General features: G+C 31.8%; 1 long non-coding RNA gene across 1 annotated transcript; it reads left to right on the top strand.

Moving 5' to 3' along the window:
* Positions 1-7,432: 7,432 nt before the first annotated feature.
* Positions 7,433-9,302, top strand: LOC144452877 (uncharacterized). The gene is made up of 3 exons (XR_013482376.1): positions 7,433-7,549; positions 8,242-8,307; positions 8,871-9,302. It is a non-coding gene; the product is annotated as an uncharacterized LOC144452877 (long non-coding RNA).
* The last annotated feature ends 602 nt before the right edge of the window (positions 9,303-9,904 follow it).

The following is a 9,904-nucleotide window of genomic DNA, read 5'->3' on the forward strand; positions in this document are numbered from 1 at the left end:
TCGTTTTTGCAGTCTAAACAGCCCCAATTTCGCCTTTTTCGACCTTTGTGTAAAAATCGACTTTAAATGCAAATTAGTGATGAATACTGCCCTCTACAGTTGACCTATCATTATAAATGCATAAATTAAAGTGTTGCGCATTTTAAGAAAGCTTGAATTTAAGTTTATAACGAAAGTATGGCACTTTTTATTAATTTTTGTATTAATTTTTTCAGAAATATTGATTTTAATTTTTCAAAAACCACTCTAAATTACATGTTTGATGTTATGAAACGTAAAAGAGACGATTTGGTTTGGTCCTGGACACGTTATTATCGGTTACACACAAAAAAGTCGCATTTTTCAACTATTACGCAATAAGTCGTTTTTGCAGTCTAAACAGCCCCAATTTCGCCTTTTTTGACCTTTGTGTAAAAATCGACTTTAAATGCAAATTAGTGATGAATACTGCCCTCTACAGTTGACCTATCATTATAAATGCATAAATTAAAGTGTTGCGCATTTTAAGAAAGCTTGAATTTAAGTTTATAACGAAAGTATGGCACTTTTTATTAATTTTTGTATTAATTTTTTCAGAAATATTGATTTTAATTTTTCAAAAACCACTCTAAATTACATGTTCGATGTTATGAAACGTAAAAGAGACGATTTGGTTTGGTCCTGGACACGTTATTATCGGTTACACACAAAAAAGTCGCATTTTTCAACTATTACGCAATAAGTCGTTTTTGCAGTCTAAACAGCCCCAATTTCGCCTTTTTCGACCTTTGTGTAAAAATCGACTTTAAATGCAAATTAGTGATGAATACTGCCCTCTACAGTTGACCTATCAATATAAATGCATAAATTAAAGTGTTGCGCATTTTAAGAAAGCTTGAATTTAAGTTTATAACGAAAGTATGGCACTTTTTATTAATTTTTGTATTAATTTTTTCAGAAATATTGATTTTAATTTTTCAAAAACCACTCTAAATTACATGTTTGATGTTATGAAACGTAAAAGAGACGATTTGGTTTGGTCCTGGACACGTTATTATCGGTTACACACAAAAAAGTCGCATTTTTCAACTATTACGCAATAAGTCGTTTTTGCAGTCTAAACAGCCCCAATTTCGCCTTTTTCGACCTTTGTGTAAAAATCGACTTTAAATGCAAATTAGTGATGAATACTGCCCTCTACAGTTGACCTATCATTATAAATGCATAAATTAAAGTGTTGCGCATTTTAAGAAAGCTTGAATTTAAGTTTATAACGAAAGTATGGCACTTTTTATTAATTTTTGTATTAATTTTTTCAGAAATATTGATTTTAATTTTTCAAAAACCACTCTAAATTACATGTTTGATGTTATGAAACGTAAAAGAGACGATTTGGTTTGGTCCTGGACACGTTATTATCGGTTACACACAAAAAAGTCGCATTTTTCAACTATTACGCAATAAGTCGTTTTTGCAGTCTAAACAGCCCCAATTTCGCCTTTTTCGACCTTTGTGTAAAAATCGACTTTAAATGCAAATTAGTGATGAATACTGCCCTCTACAGTTGACCTATCATTATAAATGCATAAATTAAAGTGATGCGCATTTTAAGAAAGCTTGAATTTAAGTTTATAACGAAAGTATGGCACTTTTTATTAATTTTTGTATTAATTTTTTCAGAAATATTGATTTTAATTTTTCAAAAACCACTCTAAATTACATGTTTGATGTTATGAAACGTAAAAGAGACGATTTGGTTTGGTCCTGGACACGTTATTATCGGTTACACACAAAAAAGTCGCATTTTTCAACTATTACGCAATAAGTCGTTTTTGCAGTCTAAACAGCCCCAATTTCGCCTTTTTCGACCTTTGTGTAAAAATCGACTTTAAATGCAAATTAGTGATGAATACTGCCCTCTACAGTTGACCTATCATTATAAATGCATAAATTAAAGTGTTGCGCATTTTAAGAAAGCTTGAATTTAAGTTTATAACGAAAGTATGGCACTTTTTATTAATTTTTGTATTAATTTTTTCAGAAATATTGATTTTAATTTTTCAAAAACCACTCTAAATTACATGTTTGATGTTATGAAACGTAAAAGAGACGATTTGGTTTGGTCCTGGACACGTTATTATCGGTTACACACAAAAAAGTCGCATTTTTCAACTATTACGCAATAAGTCGTTTTTGCAGTCTAAACAGCCCCAATTTCGCCTTTTTCGACCTTTGTGTAAAAATCGACTTTAAATGCAAATTAGTGATGAATACTGCCCTCTACAGTTGACCTATCAATATAAATGCATAAATTAAAGTGTTGCGCATTTTAAGAAAGCTTGAATTTAAGTTTATAACGAAAGTAAGGCACTTTTTATTAATTTTTGTATTAATTTTTTCAGAAATATTGATTTTAATTTTTCAAAAACCACTCTAAATTACATGTTTGATGTTATGAAACGTAAAAGAGACGATTTGGTTTGGTCCTGGACACGTTATTATCGGTTACACACAAAAAAGTCGCATTTTTCAACTATTACGCAATAAGTCGTTTTTGCAGTCTAAACAGCCCCAATTTCGCCTTTTTCGACCTTTGTGTAAAAATCGACTTTAAATGCAAATTAGTGATGAATACTGCCCTCTACAGTTGACCTATCAATATAAATGCATAAATTAAAGTGTTGCGCATTTTAAGAAAGCTTGAATTTAAGTTTATAACGAAAGTATGGCACTTTTTATTAATTTTTGTATTAATTTTTTCAGAAATATTGATTTTAATTTTTCAAAAACCACTCTAAATTACATGTTTGATGTTATGAAACGTAAAAGAGACGATTTGGTTTGGTCCTGGACACGTTATTATCGGTTACACACAAAAAAGTCGCATTTTTCAACTATTACGCAATAAGTCGTTTTTGCAGTCTAAACAGCCCCAATTTCGCCTTTTTCGACCTTTGTGTAAAAATCGACTTTAAATGCAAATTAGTGATGAATACTGCCCTCTACAGTTGACCTATCATTATAAATGCATAAATTAGAGTGTTGCGCATTTTAAGAAAGCTTGAATTTAAGTTTATAACGAAAGTAAGGCACTTTTTATTAATTTTTGTATTAATTTTTTCAGAAATATTGATTTTAATTTTTCAAAAACCACTCTAAATTACATGTTTGATGTTATGAAACGTAAAAGAGACGATTTGGTTTGGTCCTGGACACGTTATTATCGGTTACACACAAAAAAGTCGCATTTTTCAACTATTACGCAATAAGTCGTTTTTGCAGTCTAAACAGCCCCAATTTCGCCTTTTTTGACCTTTGTGTAAAAATCGACTTTAAATGCAAATTAGTGATGAATACTGCCCTCTACAGTTGACCTATCATTATAAATGCATAAATTAAAGTGTTGCGCATTTTAAGAAAGCTTGAATTTAAGTTTATAACGAAAGTATGGCACTTTTTATTAATTTTTGTATTAATTTTTTCAGAAATATTGATTTTAATTTTTCAAAAACCACTCTAAATTACATGTTTGACGTTATGAAACCTAAAAGAGACGATTTGGTTTGGTCCTGGACACGTTATTATCGGTTACACACAAAAAAGTCGCATTTTTCAACTATTACGCAATAAGTCGTTTTTGCAGTCTAAACAGCCCCAATTTCGCCTTTTTCGACCTTTGTGTAAAAATCGACTTTAAATGCAAATTAGTGATGAATACTGCCCTCTACAGTTGACCTATCATTATAAATGCATAAATTAGAGTGTTGCGCATTTTAAGAAAGCTTGAATTTAAGTTTATAACGAAAGTAAGGCACTTTTTATTAATTTTTGTATTAATTTTTTCAGAAATATTGATTTTAATTTTTCAAAAACCACTCTAAATTACATGTTTGATGTTATGAAACGTAAAAGAGACGATTTGGTTTGGTCCTGGACACGTTATTATCGGTTAAACACAAAAAAGTCGCATTTTTCAACTATTACGCAATAAGTCGTTTTTGCAGTCTAAACAGCCCCAATTTCGCCTTTTTTGACCTTTGTGTAAAAATCGACTTTAAATGCAAATTAGTGATGAATACTGCCCTCTACAGTTGACCTATCATTATAAATGCATAAATTAAAGTGTTGCGCATTTTAAGAAAGCTTGAATTTAAGTTTATAACGAAAGTATGGCACTTTTTATTAATTTTTGTATTAATTTTTTCAGAAATATTGATTTTAATTTTTCAAAAACCACTCTAAATTACATGTTTGATGTTATGAAACGTAAAAGAGACGATTTGGTTTGGTCCTGGTCACGTTATTATCGGTTACACACAAAAAAGTCGCATTTTTCAACTGTTACGCAATAAGTCGTTTTTGCAGTCCAAACAGCCCCAATTTCGCCTTTTTTGACCTTTGTGTAAAAATCGACTTTAAATGCAAATTAGTGATGAATACTGCCCTCTACAGTTGACCTATCATTATAAATGCATAAATTAAAGTGTTGCGCATTTTAAGAAAGCTTGAATTTAAGTTTATAACGAAAGTATGGCACTTTTTATTAATTTTTGTATTAATTTTTTCAGAAATATTGATTTTAATTTTTCAAAAACCACTCTAAATTACATGTTTGATGTTATGAAACGTAAAAGAGGCGATTTGGTTTGGTCCTGGACAAGTTATTATCGGTTACACACAAAAAAGTCGCATTTTTCAACTATTACGCAATAAGTCGTTTTTGCAGTCTAAACAGCCCCAATTTCGCCTTTTTCGACCTTTGTGTAAAAATCGACTTTAAATGCAAATTAGTGATGAATACAGCCCTCTACAGTTGACCTATCATTATAAATGCATAAACTAAAGTGTTGCGCATTTTAAGAAAGCTTGAATTTAAGTTTATAACGAAAGTATGGCACTTTTTATTAATTTTCGTATTAATTTTTTCAGAAATATTGATTTTAATTTTTCAAAAACCACTCTAAATTATATGTTTGATGTCATAAAACGTAAAAGAGACGATTTGGTTTGGTCCTGGACACGTTATTATCGGTTACACACAAAAAAGTCGCATTTTTCAACTATTACCCAATAAGTCGTTTTTGCAGTCCAAACGGCCCCAATTTCGCCTTTTTTGACCTTTGTGTAAAAATCGACTTAACTGCCTCTACAGTTGACCCTACACTTACCTTCGCTTTTCTCAGGATGGCGTAGCAGCAGCAGGAGCGTTTAATTCAGCACCCAATCATCACTGAATTTTACTTACATTTTATAATAATGTATCATCGGAAAATGAAATTATCATTGTAAATGAATAAAGTAAATACATGCATGTGTTAATAATAACAATAATAATAATAATAATAATACAATATATTTATTCAGAGTTGCTCAACTAAGTGTTACAATACTAAAGTAAATGAACCACTTCTTTCCATTGAGGCCCTCAAACATCACTAGATTAACAATCACACAATACTAATAAAGTAGGTCGAATAAAATTCAAAACACTAAACGAATGAGTAGATGAAAGAAAAGTTACACAATTGACGTACAGTTTGAAACGAAACGAGACAAGAAAATATATCAAAAGTTTACAAGTTGAACAGTAAAATGCAAACTATGTAGTATAACAGTATGGAGCGAGTTGCGAGTTGTACGAAATCTTGAAGGTAAGATTGTAATGAAAATATGCGATTTACTTGGGCCATGGGTATGTCTTGCTGTTGGCAATATAAAGAAACTCACATTTTTCAATTGTTACACGTAAATAAATTGTTTCTACACTGCAAACAACAACAACTAGCTACCGATGTGAAATATTGACTCAGTACCTAGTCCCAGAATCGAATCACCCTGGCCAGGGTCTGTCTATAGTAGCACACAATGATGACATCGGTCAGTTGAATCGGAACAAGTTTTAAAAAAATCTATTCGTGTTATTTCAATGGTATGATCGCATACACCTATCTATAACCTCTGATATTAGTCACTACATTGCTTACTGACAAATAGTTACGGTTACCCAGACTCTCGTAGTTGGGAACTACACCCGCCTTGTACTAGTCTCTGTTGGGGGTGGGGGAGTCTGGGTAACGGGGACTAATTGGTATGATTTCAATGTCCAAATAAAGTATATAGGCCAAAATGGAGCATGGATCATTTACGACTAGGTGAGTACTTAATACGACTTTTGCAAAGCTTTACTTACAGTCACTACCCATGTAACTAATGAATTTGGTATTGTGTAGCTCATTATCAAATTAACTATTTTGTTATAACTGTAACTCAAGAGTTTTGAACGTACTTCTGGGAAAAAACCACTAGTCTAGTATTTGTACTGTAGTATTGCACAATACCATTCCAACTTGCTGACGACACAATAAACAACATGGCGATTTCAGGTGAGTCACGTTTGTGTCCAAATTCGTGGTATGACATCAGCACAATTTGACGGTGACGCCCACACAGATACAAAGGCAATACCACCGCAAAATGAACAAAGTTTTCAAAATATCAATGGAGCAATTAATGTGCAAATATCCATTCCTTTAAAAAAAAACACTATGACGTAGCACTTAGGGAGACCTTTGTCACTTGATTTAGTTTCGATACACACACTGTTTTATGATAGTTCTCCATATTCTATAACACAGCTGCTATCGTTCCGCCTAAATTACTAAAAATCATTATTTCAAATAGTTTCTCAGTCAGAATAGCAGTAAAGTACTATTCCAATGACAATGCTGACTTTGCTACATTCACAAAACAACAACGAAATAATGTTGTACTTCGAGTTTGTTTGTTTATCAGGACCCTTGCACCATGTAGTTATTGTACAACATGACCCGGTATCGGTACGTCATACAAAACTAACAACCTACCAAGGGACAAGTTATCTCGCATTGATAAGATATACACGTATGCAAGTTTGCTATTCTAAAATAACAGTTTCAGTGCAATACCCTATCTATCTATCTATCTATCTATCTATCTATCTATCTATCTATCTATCTATCTATCTATCTATCTATCTATTTATGCCTTGTAATTCCAAATCTGTGACGAAAACATTCTCTAAACATTGTATTTGTCCGAAGCACGCCATGTTGTACATTCTTTTCACCTTAAAGGTTGAGAAGACTTATTGACAAAATATAATACAATACTAATTCAGATTTTTCTGTTTTTTCCTTGTTCAAACTAGCAAGGTTCCGACCTGCAATGATTGGACTTTGTGTGATGGTTGTACTTCATGCTGAATGTCACATGTAGGCTGTGGTGAAAATGAGTGATAGAATAGGTGCCTTGAATAAACTTTTTTATGAACTGGATAACAACTTATGTACGGATGAAGTAGAAGTGATCCGGAGTTGTCTAAGAGGTGATCAAATAACAAAGAAGGAACTTGAAGGGCTTAAAAACTTTACAGATATCTTACACAGCTTAAAGGATAAAGGGATAATCGCCGAGGATAATTTAAACCTTATTAAGAATCTACTTACAATTATAAAAAGGAAACCATTAATCAAACAAGTTGAACAATGTGAAGAAAAAATGACAAGAATGAAAGGTGACGCTAGCAGTGGAGGTTAGTATAATATTAACTATATTAAAGCATAGACCCTCCAACAACATGGTGGAGGGTCTATGATTAAAGGCACCAAACAGCCGTAACTATACTCTACCATGCAACAAGTTAAAGAGATATAACGGTTTGTGTAAATACAGATTTAAATAAAGTTATGTATTATCTCAATTAATTTCAAGGGAGATATACAATTATTTAGACAGACTGAGAAAAAAACACGTTGTTGATGAAAAGCGAGTCGAGCGATTTGAGATTTTTGTATTTATGGTTTGTTTTGTGTACGCTGAATAGAAACCTGTTGAAACTTGTCCATTCTTTATCGATTAGAATCTAATATAATTACAAATGACATTTTGAGTACTAATGTAGTCAACTAAGACAATTTGGTTTAGCTTTTTCAGCCTGTCTAGAAAGTTCAGGTCATACACATTATGAAATGTCGAAAAACAATGACCGTTCAAGTCACCATGGAAATAACAATACAATGACTGTACTTAGATCAGGCAGCAATGGCCTGCAACTGTTACAGCTAGCTGCAATAGAACGGAGCATTGATTGATTGCTAGCATTGAAATAGTGTTGATGAATGTGATATAATAAGGTTCAACATCATTTCATCTTAATATATTACCATAACAATATAAATATACAAAACTAGTAAATATTCTTTATTATTTCCATCCACTATATAGATAAACGTGAAATACGAAGAGAGGAAAGAAAGGAGACTCAAACTGGAGCACGAACAACACTGCATGGTAAGGTGTGTGTGTGTGTGTGTGTGTGTGTGTGTGTGTGTGTGTGTGTGTGTGTGTGCGCGCGTGCGCGCCCGTGTGTTTGTCTGTCTGTGTATGTCAGTCTGTGTGTGAGCGCGTTTAATTTGTGGAGAGAGACAGACAGACACACAGAGAGAGAGAGAGAGAGAGAGAGAGAGAGAGAGAGAGAGAGAGAGAGAGAGAGAGAGAGAGAGAGAAAGAGAGAGAGATGGGTTGCCAAGTAACTCATTTACGTTGTACTATGTGGTAATATGAATACTATAATATAACACGGATAGAGTCTGACATTCATTTATCCCCAAAATAACGAAAGACTGAATATATATAATCAATTGTGTACGAACATTCTTATCGAAAAATGTCATATTTAAGGCTATATATAAATATAAGGACAGAAATGGAGACCCACCGATGAAAAGGAGCTCGGTAATCTCTTCGAACTATTTGGGTTAGAACTATATGGTTTACGGTATTATATATATAATAATGATAATAATAATAATAATAATAATAATATTTCTCTATCGTGTACATATCTTTTTCAGGTCTACATTGGACCAGTATCTTATTTGTCTTCATTCCTATCATTGCTATTATTATCGCATTTCTTTATACGTGGTAAACAAGTATGTTCCTGATAAAACAGATTCGATTCGGTCAAATGAACTTTAAATCAAGACTATAACATTATAATGCAGGGATATGTAATTTCCATTATGCTATAAATGACTTTGTTGATATTGTCACCATATCTGGAAATATTATATGTACAAGCCGAGTTGAATGCGTTCGATAAAAAAATACGGCATGTATGCCCTAGTCTGTATGATGACAATGTTTGCCTGCATTATATGAGTTACTACTAGTACTCGTCCCGGGTAATAACCGTATAGTATTCAATATTTTAATATAATTGTAAAGACAAATGATCAAATGTTCTTTGTATATTTTAAGTGCGCAGTTAAGTATTCTGTAAATGTACCCTCTTTGCAAGATTTAAGATATAAAATCTCACTCGTTATGTTATTCTAAAGTATTTATACATGACAGTGTAACTCACTAATATTCACATTCATACTGTAAAGTTAACAGGACACACAAAGTATCTGACAATATTGGAATGAGGACTCTGTCTGTCACAAAACTGAAAAAATTAGAATACATTGCAAACTAAAATAAATCAGATGAATAAAAGGATATATTGACACAAACCATTGAAAACTGGATTGTCTCAAAAACACTACACTGAACAGATTCCCAAATTTCTGACTAGTTTCCAGAGCTATATGGAACATCATCGGGATCAAGTAAAAAAAACCGGGATGATATATATATATATATATATATATCATCCCGGTTTATATATTATATATATATATATATATATATATATATATATATATATATATATATATATATATATATATATATATATATATATATATATATATATATATATATATATATATAACTCGGTGAGTATCAATCTGCTAAGACAGTGCTCTATACCACAGTGGCAGAGCGTAATAGTTTTATACTATATATATATATATATATATATATATATATATATATATAT

The sequence above is a fragment of the Glandiceps talaboti genome, chromosome 23 (genome assembly GCF_964340395.1).
Source record: "Glandiceps talaboti chromosome 23, keGlaTala1.1, whole genome shotgun sequence".
NCBI lineage: Eukaryota > Metazoa > Hemichordata > Enteropneusta > Spengelidae > Glandiceps > Glandiceps talaboti.